The 13,265-nt window shown below is 40.0% G+C and overlaps 1 protein-coding gene across 12 annotated transcripts in view; it reads right to left on the bottom strand.

The window, feature by feature from the left end:
* Positions 1-13,265, bottom strand: part of REPS2 (RALBP1 associated Eps domain containing 2) — a 200,542-nt gene that overhangs the window by 140,659 nt on the left and 46,618 nt on the right. For 3 of the 12 annotated variants that reach the window (XM_050777644.1, XM_050777642.1, XM_050777645.1), the window contains exons 1-2: positions 2,890-3,000; positions 2,561-2,684 (exon numbers count right to left, since the gene is read on the bottom strand). The gene's annotated coding sequence lies outside the window, so the exon portion shown is untranslated. Of the gene's footprint in view, positions 1-2,560; positions 2,685-2,889; positions 3,007-13,265 lie in introns of those variants that run through there. The other 9 variants (XM_050777643.1, XM_050777646.1, XM_050777637.1 and 6 more) reach the window with 6 other exon arrangements.

The raw sequence follows: 13,265 nt of genomic DNA, 5'->3' as shown, positions 1-13,265 counted from the left end.
TTTCTGGCTCGTGCAGCTGCGGATGGTGGTAGCATTTACCAAAACGGGAAGGACCAGGGATTAGAGGGTCACACACGTACACACAGGTGCATGTTATTCATGACATAAGGGTATCCATCCACAACTCCCTGGGTATGACGCCCTGGGTGTGACAGGGCTAGCACAGTCTTTCAGATTAGGTTCTCACAGAGTGATCTCTTTGGCCTTCAAGATTTGTGTCATCAAGCATTAAGCTAATAGATTTCAAGCAACAAACTGGAAAATTCTAAGTGGCAGCACAAAGTTTGGCCCAATCTTGCCCTAATTCTTATTCAACATATGCTAAATGCAAATAATTTTTATTCAATCAATCCTTAAACAAAGGAAGATAATTCAGAATTAACTCTGGGTATATATAAACCCTCAGAGGTTAAAAGGCAGCAACTGGGTTTATAAAATAAAACTGAGAAAGCCTTATATTTGTGATAAACTGTTAATCCTTTACACAAGTGATAACTTCAACAATCACGCTCCCTGACCTCAGGAAATTAAACTGTCAATCTGGGCACAAATCAGGTAAAAGACTTAGGTCTAACTTAAAATCAGTAACAAAAGTGTCAAAAGTTTATTCTGTATATAATAAAGCAGCTCTAACTTTCCCAGAAGATAAAATTGGAAGATACTATAATAAAGCTTAATGATCATTTACAATGGAATAAAAACTATCAGTGCCTACCACAAATCCAAATTCAATGTGATGCAACTTTCAACTAATCAAAGTAAATGACCGCTATGTCTTGCAACAATGAATACTAAGCCTGCCTGTCAAATGACACTCCATCAAGAAACTTATTTCAAAGAACCAAATTCTGTCATACCAAGGGATGCCTTTCAAGTCCGATATTTTTTCCATTCAGAAAATATTCCATAACAGATTACCGTCAGCATCTTACTAAATAGAAAAAATTGAGACAAGGTTATTTTGCATAGAAATTAAGAGCATGGGGACTGGAAGTAGATCCTGGCTCCAAATTCTACTAACCTTATGTTCTTAGGTAAGTTACTCAACCTCCCTAAAGTTCAAATTTCCATATTTGTAAGATATGAACAACGGCAGCACCATAGTAGAGACCCGCAGTGTGCAGCCATAGTAGAGACTCGCAGTTGTCCTCTCCTTGCAGGCGCAGGAGAGAATTGTGTTCTCCCATCTGCTCTGCGTTGAAACGGATTAATGTGACAAGTTCTGGCCAACGCAGTGTGGGCAGCAATAACTTCAGTCATGTCTGGGCCAAAGCATTTAACCGCTAGGGTGAGATACTCTTTCCCTGGTGTGGCGATTATGGGAACAGGTGTTGTGTCGGAGGTGCCACAAGATAAAGCAGCCACGATCACATGGTCACCACATAGAGGGCAGCTGCCCTGGAGGGTCACCCTGACCCACTGCAAAGTGGAAAACGAACCTCCATCTTGTTGAGGCACTGAGATTGTGACATTTGTTATCGCAGCTTATCCTAAGCAATGCAAACTGACACAAGTACCTAATTTAGTAGGGTGTCATGAGAATTAAATGAAACAGTGTCTGGCACACACTAGCCCCCTGATAAAGATTAGCATGATGAGTGCCACCTCCTGATGGTTAGTGTGAAGGGCTTGGTCTTCCATAACCAGCCATCTATGGAATCTTCTCAGCCATTTGGATTGTCCTACGAGGTTTCCATGGGCTCACCATAAATCCTGATCCACTTGTATGTCTATCAGAGACTTCTCAGGACAGGTGTGAACAGTTAAGAGGTTTTTAATCTCAGAATGAGAAAAAGAAAAAAAGTTCCTGCATACCTGTATGGACATATGAAAGTAATCTGTATCAAAGTGAATTATCGAGGACCTTGGAACACCCCTTGAATAATCACCTTTTTCATACATATTTTTAAAACCAATCCGGAGGCAGTAGAAATACTGCTAACAGTTAGGGGCTTTGCTTTTTGTTTAAATTGTAGAAAGTGCTCAAGCATATAGTGGGCTGAGGGCAGGGATGGCAAGATGAGAAAATATTAAATCAGAACCTTAAGAAGATAAATTCATTCTGCCAAAATTTTGGTAGCACCCAAGTACTTACCAGCATCAGAATAGTGCTTTGGAAACAGAATTAAAGGCTGAGCACTGGCAGGGATGGGAAAGAGAAAAGGCATAGTTCCATTCAAACTCCCTTATTACTCCTCCCCTAATCCCTAACAGAGCCTTCAATAACATTATAGATACCTCAAGTGGAAAATTAAACTCAATGTGATTATTTGCCACAGGCTCTAGAATTCCTGGCCCAATCCCATCCTGCTAAAGAACAAAATCTATTTTAACTGCAAATCAGTTAAAATGAACTAATCTCAGGTTACTCTCGGAATTTTTCCCCATTTACAAAAGAAAGAAACTAAGCTACCTACCTGCTAAGTTTTCTTATTTCATTTTGCAGAAGAGTTGGAGGAAGCAACGAGAAATTCCAGAAAAGTTTAAATCCATTAAAAATGGTTCTCATAAATAAGCAACTCGCCATGGACAATAAAACATACAAATGTGAGATACTCACCACATTTAATACTCTCTATCCGCACCGGGAGGCCAGATTGTGCTGCAGCAATTAATTTCAGGGCAATGTAAAACTGTGTTGCACCAAAATAACCAACTCGCTTTGCACCACACAGTTCTGTGATCTGAGAACAGACAAGAAAAACAATGCTGAACACCCAATTTCACAACAGGAAAATGAGACAAGATAAATGATGAAATCTCAAGGATTTCACCTAGTGGCTAACCAAAAAAGTCCCTTGAGAACCTATGTGTGCCCACTGGTCAATTTCCTCTTCTTCCTTCAGTTTACAGGGAGGTTTTAAATTCAGACTACTAAATTCTACCTACTCATGATGTTTCAGAAGTGAGCCACTGATTATTCCTCCTCTTCCAAAGAGAAAAATAAAGGTGACAAAGGACAGCTGTTGCTCTACTTACAAAGGAGAGTGACTTTTTCAAGGAGTGAATTCTAATGTTCAAAGTCTAGAAAGTCACTGGGGTGAAAAGAGAACAGATTAGTCATTACCACTACTCATGGATTATTCTAGTTTATCTAAATTAAAAGTGAATTAATTATTTTTATAAAGTCCTCAGGCAAAACAATTTCCTAATATTGGAAATTACACCTTGGGTGCTCAGTTCAGAGGAACAAAAAAGTTCTATATACACATTTTTCAAGACATTGCAATAATTGTCGGTTTCCATCCCATCACCTGGAACAATGACATCCTCCTCCCCACCTAGATTGAACTCAAATGTTACTTTGCTGTAGCTCCTTTCCACCTCCCCGATACAGTATATTTTCCCAGTGTATTCTCAGAATACTCTATCCAAGTATCTATTAATGTCCATCACATGATACACTGTCTTAGACTTGCTTCAAAATAAAAGGGGGAAGGTGAGGAGGTGGGGCACATGGGTGAAACAAACATAACCAAGAGTTAGTAATTGTTGAAGTTTGGTAATAGGTTCATGAGGGTTCAATATCCTGTTCTCTGTACTTTTGAAAATCTCCATATTCAAGTTTTTTGTGACTATTTCCAAATGTATCACATTATAATTAATTATCTGTTTATCTCTGCCTCCCATTAAAATGTCTTCTCTTCAAGGCAGGGGGCAACTTCCATTCATCTCTTAGCATAAGGATAGGCACCCAAGATACAGTCAACAAATTCTCAATCAAGTGAATGAAACCTACCCTCAAAAATAAAATGTCTCTGAATTTTATAATGTAGCCCTTATTGTGAATATATACATTATGTATCTTAAGATACAGACTATCCCACACAAGGAAAAAAACACACCAACAACATTAGTGTAGTTCCAACATTGAGATAGTTGTCTTGCAGAATAACTCCTACTATTAAGAAATTGTAGGCCGGGCACAATGGCTCATGCCTATAACCTCAGCACTTTGGGAAGCCTCAAGGAAGATCGCTTGAGGTCAGGATTTCAAGACTAGCCTGGGCAATATAGCAAGACCCCATCTCTACTTTAAAAATAGGAAAAAAAGAAATTGTAATCCTTGGTATGTGAAAAAATTAACAACTATATTTTCATTGAGTGTTAATCTACTATCAGGTTAACTTTCAGTTGCTCCTTTACCATAACTACCACATCAAACTGGAAAGCTCTTTACTACAGGTAACTGAAATTGCTGGTGAAACATTTATGGTACTTGAAGACTAATACCTTAATCTGACATTAGTAAACGGCCTTATTTACCTGAAATCTGTCCTTTGGTCCCATATCACCACTAGAATCATTGCTTTGGAGCCAAAGTAGAATATATACACATAAGTGAGCTAAGCCCATAGGTTACTTTCCTTGCTCTTTGTACACCAAACCTCCAAGAAAGATACCAAGAACATCCTGAAATATTCAAGCCTCAAGGAAGAGAAAAGAATTATAAGCCTTTGGAACTTACACATGGACTTCTGAATCAAAACAAAAAAGGTTAGTTCTGAAAGGTTTTTTTCATTCATCAAGGTTCAAAGTTTTCTAAGTTTAAAATCTCCACGGAAAAGCTCTAAGTTGTGGGTAGAAATGTTTAATGGTATCTAAAGAAAATAAGGTGAAAAAAAATTTATCCCAGATACTCAATTAGTGGAGATGTTTTATATAATTGCTCCTTCAAACAGTCCAAATCACTGGGCTTTCCTCAAAATAAAGGGGGAAAAAATGAAAAGATTCCACTTCTCTTCTTTAGTCTAAACTCCAAACCTGTAACACTCCCAGCTGGATCCAACTCGCAGCTGGATCCATCTTAGGTTACACATTGTGCAAATTCCTAATACAGAGTAAGAACCTATGGACCAGTGTTTTCTCAGGTGGAAGGCAAGAGATGAAAAAAAGGAATAGATTAAATCAACTTCCTTACAGCTTACAGATGTACACTAAACGTCTGGGATGCTGGATACAAATCAGAAAAATTCACCGATCATTTGGGAGAAATCTGAACAAAGTTCTGGAAGAAGGTTGAAGGCCACTAACATAGCTTCCCTCCTACCTAATTCTATAAGATTAGGCGACTGTGCTGAGTAACCAGTCCACACATGTTCCAGTTTGCCTGAAATAATACTTTCTTTCCTGGCTGAAATGTAATACATTTTCAGAACTGCTCAAGGGTTTAAATAAGCTTCTCTCAAGTATTATTAAAGGTTTCCTTAGAAAGATTTTAAAATGTAAAAACTCTTAGTGGGAGGGGCTGGAAGAATTCTCCAAGAGCACCCCTATTTTCTACTCTCCCTCTGCTGCAGCTAGCAAAATCCAGATTCTATGCTCTCGCCTCGACTGTTTCAAGTCCTGTCTCAAGACGCACACCTTCACACACCAGCTTCCATATTTCCTCCGTGACCTCTTATCAAAACCACATCACCCTCCAACTTCAAAGGGCTTCCAGGACTCTTCATGCCTCTCCTGTGAAACCAAGCATGGCTTCTGAGGTCCTCCTGTCTGGCCCAAACTACCTTTCCAACATCATCGTGTCTCTCTCCTCCCCACCCTGCAGCTAATGAAGACTTTAGTCATACCAGATGCCCATTTCTTTGCCTGCCAGGCTCATTCTTCAAGTCACCTCAAGACCAACCTTATCTTTGTAGTCAATTCCACATGGCATGTACTCTGCATTCCCATAACACTTTTTACTAGCTTTCTATCACATCCCTAGCCTTGCAACACAGCACAATTGGCATTTTGATAATTATCTCCACTGTAGCCCATCTCCTTTCCCTATGCCCCAAGTGCTCAGCAGAAGACAAGAGTATATTCTTATTATTTACATCTCCCGGGGACTCATATTTTACTATGCCTGCTGTATGCTCAGTAGCTCAACAAATGAATGTTGAATTAGTCTTCACAGCCTGTTGCAGCAGAATCTTTCTTCTTCCCCTCCTCTTGTATTACTTTTACAAGTAGCTGTTAAATGGGCTTTAGTCATCTCACACTATATAGCCATAAGAGTTCCTGCAGGAATATAAGAGAATATTAATTTCTCTGTTCCCTTCCTGCTCAGCTAAGAAGATACTGATTAGGGTCAAGGCATAAGGAAAGGCAACTGCCATTCTTTATCCTGGCCCTAGCCCTCATAGCCCAGGAGAATACTTCAGTGATGCCCCAGCCAGTCAGAACTCCAGAGATACACCTTCGTCTACTCAGCACAGCCCCAGGGGGTGTCAACCCTCCCCAAGTGGGCAAACTCAGCAACAGAAATACAGAAGAGAATCTGAAGTACATGCTTACAAATTGTACCTCAGCCTCTCAGGGAACAGCTGAAAACACAGGTCAACCTCTATGCTGGGTTTTCCCTTCCCATTCATTTATACTTTAACATTCAAGAGAGACTTTCAGTCCAGAGGGACATGGGTGAGCTACTCAAGAAAACATGAACCCCCATATCTGATTACCCAACATTAGGCATTATAGTATATGCCTAAGCCAAACGACACTGCTAAAGAGAGGGCAGACAGGCAGTGCTGAGGTGTGCTTTCAGAGAATCCTAATAAAACCTTAAAGTACTTGTTAGTTTAACAAGTTTTGATTGGGCACCTCCCCATCAAAAGCAATGTGCTGAGTGCTATGCTAAGAACTGAGCAGCAATGCACAGAATCACCTATTCTACATACACACACACTCACACACATTCTCTCTCTCCCTCCCTTCTTCCCTCCCATTTTGCCAAACCATCTGAAAAGTGAGTTGCAGACACACCTCATGACACACCTCCAAGTACTTTACTATTCACCTTCTAAGAACAGGGATATTTTCGTACACCACTGCACCATCATCACCACACCCAAGGAAACCAACTTTAACACAATATTATCATACAACATGATACGGTTTGGCTGTGTCCCCACCCAAATCTCAACTTGAATTGTATCTCCCAGAATTCCCATGTGTTGTGGGAGGGACTCAGGGGGAGGTAATTGAATCATGGGGATTGGTCTTTCCCATGCTATTCTTGTGATGGTAAACAAGTCTCATGAGATCTGGTGGGTTTATCAGGCATTTCTGCCTTTGCTTCTTCCTCATTTTTCTCTTGCCACCACCATGTAAGAAGTGCCTTTTGCCTCCCACCATGATTCTGAGGCCTCCCCAGGCATGTGGAACTGTAAGTCCAATTAAACCTCTTTTTCTTCCCAGTCTCAGATACGCCTTTATCAGCAGTGTGAAAACAGACTAACATACGACATATGGTCCACATTCACATTTCCTCGATTATCCAGAAAATGCCTACAGAGCTGAATTTTCTTTTCCACATCCAGGATTTAATCAATGTTCATGCACTGCATTTTTATCTTATTTTCCCTTAGTCTCCCCCTAATCTAGAACAATCCCCCTTGGTTCTTAATGACACTGAATCATTTAAGAATCCAGACCAGTTGTCCTCAGAATGTCCCATGTTTTGGATTTGTCTGTTTTCTTGTGATTACATTAAAGTCAAACGTTTCTGGCAAGAACACCACACAGGTGACACTGTGATATAGTGAGAGGTACACAGCAGTGAGGGGCACACAATGTCAGAACATCCCACCATTGGTACTGATTGCAAAGCTTGGCCATTTGATTAAGGTGGTGACTGCCAGATCTCTTCATTGCAAAGTTATGTTTTTACATTGTACTTTAAGACCATGTGAGCATTCTATCCCTTGAAAAGCCAGTTTTAAAATCTGTTAAATACTAATTTTCTAGGTAAGTCTAGCTAAATTATATCAGCATCTACAGAACTAGAATACTAATGTAAAATCACAAGGATGGGGGTAATATTTATTCCATGAGATAGGTGTCATTACGCCCAGTTTATACACAAATAAACCTTCCCAACTCAGAAAGTTAAGTGATATGTTCAAGGTCACAAATTCAGAGCCAGTACTCAAACCTACATGCATCCAGGTCCAAAGCTCATGGTCTTTCCATTACATCAGTGGTTGGAAAACTACTGCTCATGGGTCAAATCCAGCCCACTGCTTGGTTTTGAATGGCCCACAAGGAGAAAATAAATGGTATTTACAGATGAACATTTGCAATCGATTTGATGAAAGGGAACACTATTCTTTGAATCCCATTAAGCAAAATGTTATCCCCAAAATAAGAATGTTGTTCTTCTTATAAGTAGACCTGTATTACCAAAAAAAAAAAAAATGTACTCAGTTATTATATTTTGAATTTTGTCAATAAAAAGCTTGTGGACATTTATTTTTTCTTTTGTTATAGAATTACCTATGTAATATCTTTGATTCTCCTTCTTGGCCTGCAAAGCCTAAACTACCAACTGACCCTTTCCAGAAAGAATTACTAACCCCTGCCTAACAACGTGCTACTTCCCTGGGCTATACTTTATATCCTTTCAGATACCCTCAGTAGCCATGCAGAAAGTGTATTTTCTTGAAATAATCAACTGCACTAGGTAAATGCCAACTTAAAATACTGAAAACACAGCCAGATGTGGAGGCCCGTGCCTGTAGTCCCAGCTACTTGGAAGGCTGAGACAAGAGGATCACTTGGGCCCAGGAGTCCGAGGGGCCAGCCTGAGAAACATAGTGAGACCCTGTCTCTAAAAAAATTTTTTAATAAAAAATAGTGAACACTTCCATGAGAAGAAAACACATGTATTCACCTTCTTCCTCAGCCCCCATTTTCCATCCATTTATATACATTTGTTTAAGTTTTTCAGGAGCTTTCAAACAGGAGCTTCCTATGTTAATATAAACTTTCATGGCAACCAACCAGAGCAATTGGATGCCATAGTTCAGATATTGGATATTGGCAAAATCTATGCAATAATTCACACACTAGAAATAAGATTTTGCTTTTTTAAAGAGAAAAGGTGTTATAATTCTTTAGAACCATTCTTTGAAAACATCTTTATGCATTTGTGAACACATAACAATCCAAGATGTAAGCTACTCCTACATTGCAAATCAATTTTGGAAGCGACGTTATCTTTTAGATACCCCAAGATGCCATTTAATTTAGGGCTAGCAGGACTACAATAAACTATAAGCTAAATCCAGTCCAGATGCTAAATAAAGTCTCTATTGGCACAGGTTATGGCTCAGATCTGATTTGTCAGTATTCTTGGCCCAAGGCCCAAAACTCACCCCAGTAGCAGGGAAGACTCAGCCTGCCACTCTGGCTCAGATGGAATCTAAAAAAGGAAAAGACTCTAGGCAAAAATAAAAAATAAAAAATCAGGAACATCACTACTGGAAACAAGGATCAGTATAGCATCCAGAAACCATTTGGCAATATCCATAAGAATTACAATTTACCTTTTGATCTAGCAATTCCACTGCTAGAAATTTATATTCCATTTTACATTAGCAAAATGACACATGTATATTGTCATTAATACAGTATTGCCTAAGTCACAGACTAGAAAACTAGAAAACACTTAGAGGAATACCATCTAAGATATTAGTTTAATCAATTGTGGTTGATCCATACAATGGAATTCTAGGCAGCTCTAGTGGACATTGCCATATCTGTGACTGTCCATCATATTTTGAAAAGTATTTCTCTATTTGCTGAAATTTCACCTATTACAAGTCCCACCTCCAGGTTTAAAAGTTGAGAATAAAATTCCTAGACTCTATTGAAGCTAAGATGCAAATGTGTCACCCAGTCACCACTAATCAGATACATCCACACCAGACTTTGCTTCAGAAGTGAGAAATGTAAGGAAAGAGGCTCTGCTCAGAGCTACTTTTGCAGGTGTCACTGCTAGGTTGCCTTCCTGGTGCAGAGTGGAGGTAGAAGCAGTTGCAGTCAAGTCAAATACCTAGCATCTGCTGTTCAGTGGAGGCAGCAGCACAGGTGGCTTCCACTTAATGCTAGTACTATGTATGTCTTGGGGCTTTGTTTCTGGGCACCCGGATGCTAGCCTGTTCCTCCAGCCCTCCAAAGGATTTCATGAGTTACCTAAAATCCTAATCCCTTTTTGGCTTAACCATCTAGGGTGGACTCAGTTGTTTGCCATAAAAACGACCAACTAACCAAGAGGAAGCTCTTTATGTGCCAATATAGAAAAATCATCATGCTAAAGTGTGAAAAAGAAAAAAAGCAAGGTGCACAAAAAGCAGTTGGTATAGCAGGTATCATTTCTTCTAAAAGGGGGTTGAATATAGATGCATTTATTTATATTTTCATAAGCCATCTCCAGAAGTTGAAACTAACAAAATTGGTTTCTGGATGTCTCCAGGGAAGAAAACAAGGTGGCTAGGACACAGTGGGGAGAAAGAGTTTATTGTATATTATTTTGTACCTCTTCAATTTTGGATCATGTGGATATATTATCCATTTTTTTTTTTTTTGTAGGCAGGGTCTCATGCTGTCATCCAGGCTAGAGAGCAGTGGCACAATCATAGCTCACTGCAGCCTCAACCTCCCAGGCTCAAGTGATCCTTCCGCCTCAGCCCTCTGCAAATAGCTGGGACTACAGGCATGTGCCATCACACCTGGCTACTTTTTTATTTTTTGTAGAGATGAGGGTCTCCCTATGTTGCCCAGGCTGGTCTTGAACTCCTGGACTCAAGCAATCTGCCCACCTTGGCCTCCCAAAGTGCTGGGATTATGGCAATGAGCCACCACACTTGGCCATTATTATCTATTAAAAATAAAATTAGAAAAGTTGTAAAGAATACAACCTAACCGAAAGTCAGCAAGAAATACTATAAACATACCCCAGAACCATTCCCCTTCCGTCTGATATAATTTCAAAACAAAGTATCCAAGAGGGTTTGAGTCCCATTTGGGTCACCAGGATTTTGTTACCCACACAATAGGTGGGTTTGATCACTTGGCAGGTTACAGTCCAATGACCCCAACCAAGGAGGATATAATGACAGGGTTTTATTACTTGCAACAAGGAAGGTGCCTCCCCCAAACAAAGGTGAAAACAAGGCTTTTATTGGGCTGGTTAGCTGAGTCACTGTACACAGAGGTGGAGTAAAGGGAGTGCAGGCACCAATCATGCTTCTACATACACGTATAGAAAATGGCAAATAAGCGCCTCCCTGGGTGGGATTTTTAGTATGGTAATGAGGAGAGTGAGCCAAAATTCATCTTCAACTCAGGCATCTCTGGATCCAGCTGGGCTTTTGCTTTTCCAAGACTGTGCTTCTACATGGAACTTTTTGAAACAAGAACTCAAGGTGCAACAGTTAAGCACATTGCAGCCTTGAACTCCTGGGCTTAAACCACCCTCCTGCCTCAGCCTCCTGAGTAGCTGGGACAAGAGGCATGTGCCACTGCACCCAGTTAATTTTTTTAAAAAATTTTGTAGAGACAAGGTAGGTCTTTTTTCACAGTACATACCCAAAACACTGGGGAACCCTGGGTTACAGTTGAACAAAGCTTCAAAAGTCTCCACTCACCAAACCCAGATTTAACTCACAAATGCAGTACTCTTTCTTCTAAGCAACAGAACAAAGCAGTAGTTTGCTTTATTAAAACTAGCTATCTTTACTGAAGGTGGCACTGTCTGGTGCGACTGGGTAACTGTGGAGAAGACACCTGACCTCATGTACTGGAATTAGCAGTCAGACTGAAACTAACCCAACAGTCCCATAGACAGTTGTTTTGGATAAACATAGAAACTGACCCTTCTGCTCTTAAAGCTTGAAACTTGTTTGTTTTATCTAAGTTCCTTCCTCAGGAAAGGACTTTCAGGCCTCTCAAAAAAAAGTATCAAAGATCTGAAACTCATCAGATCACTGCACCATATGCCTCCTTGTCCCTCCTTAGTTCATATTTTCTTACACATTGTTACATTTCTTTCCTGCTATATAAATCCCTAGTTTTAATCAGTCAGAGAGATGGATTTTAGACTGAGTTCCCATCTCCTCAGCTGCAGCACCAGATTGAAGCCTTCTTTCTTGGCAATACTTGTTGTCTCAGTAATCGGCTTTCTGTGTGGCAAGCAGCAGGACCTAGACCAAACCCCTGATGTTTCAGTAACAAGACTAGATAGAATACAATGCTTTTTTGAGATGCACAGATTCTATATAAAGGAATTCTATGGGTGAAATCTAAAATTATGGTTTCAACCTCTCCTTTTGGTATATAACACTTCTACTTTTTACTATGACTCTCAGTATACCTGCTACATTCTCCTATAAGACTATAAGTTTCTTGAGGGCAAGTCCTGCATTTTAAAAATCATATTTGCATTCCTCACAACACCCACCCCATTGATTTCCAACTAAGACGGCTCATGAAATAAAATACATACGCATCCTGTGTTTTAACTCTTCATGGCATGATGAGAACCCCTACATATGGTGTTCTGTATCTTTGAATATTGAATTATGTGACTCTATCAATCTATTCAAATAAATCAATTGTTTAAAGTTTTAAAGGATCAGAGACTCCACCCAATCATAGGATATCAAGAAACAGAACCTCAGGTAAGTCATTTTGTAATTACCTGATTCCACGAAGAAAAGCCAAAGAGAAATACAACACATCCTCCCAGAAATTTACTCAGCTTGGTTGGGGGTGTTATATTAAAATCCAGAGATATGTTAATAAATCAAATAAGAATTAGCACGGTTCTTTTTTAAAAAAAATAGAGATGGAGTCTCACTATGTTGCCCAGGCTAGCCTCAGGCTCCTGGACTTGAGTGTTCCTCCCACCTTGGCCTCCCAAAGTGCTAGGATTACAATCATGAACCACTGTGCCCAGCTGAGTATGGTTCTTAAAGATGAGAATTCAAAGAAATTCTATACTCAGACCAGCTGCTTTAGTTGCTCCTGACTCCCACAGTGTATTCTCTCCTCTGCTATTAGGGGGCCAGCAGAAAGGTCTGGGATAGTCAGTATAAAATTCATTAGAAGTAGGAACTGAGGTTCTTGCACAACTGATTGCACAACTATGATGGGCATACATAGGCTTGACAGAGTAATTCTACAGATTGTTTTATTATGCACCTAAATTGTTTTTTGGAAAGAGAAAGGATAATAGGTAGTGACAGCAGTTGATGACAATGATCTCTTATGACTTTTGTAAACTAGCCCTTCTTTGGCAAGTCAATACTATGGCTTTCCAAGCTGCCCAGCTGGCTGCACACATGCAGGCATGCATCACCACAGGGTCAGGAGTTCCTCGGGGTTGGCACCTGCCTAGGGCAAAACCAGGATCTAACAACTCAAGGGTGAGGAGAGGGAAAGAGGGCAAGGGAATGAACCACTGAGGCACAAAGGAAGCATATACCCCACTGGTT

Source organism: Macaca thibetana, chromosome X (assembly GCF_024542745.1).
Source record: "Macaca thibetana thibetana isolate TM-01 chromosome X, ASM2454274v1, whole genome shotgun sequence".
NCBI classification, from domain to species: Eukaryota; Metazoa; Chordata; class Mammalia; order Primates; family Cercopithecidae; genus Macaca; species Macaca thibetana.
The sequence above is the reverse complement of the archived record's forward strand: the minus strand, read 5'-3'. Positions and strand labels throughout refer to the sequence as shown.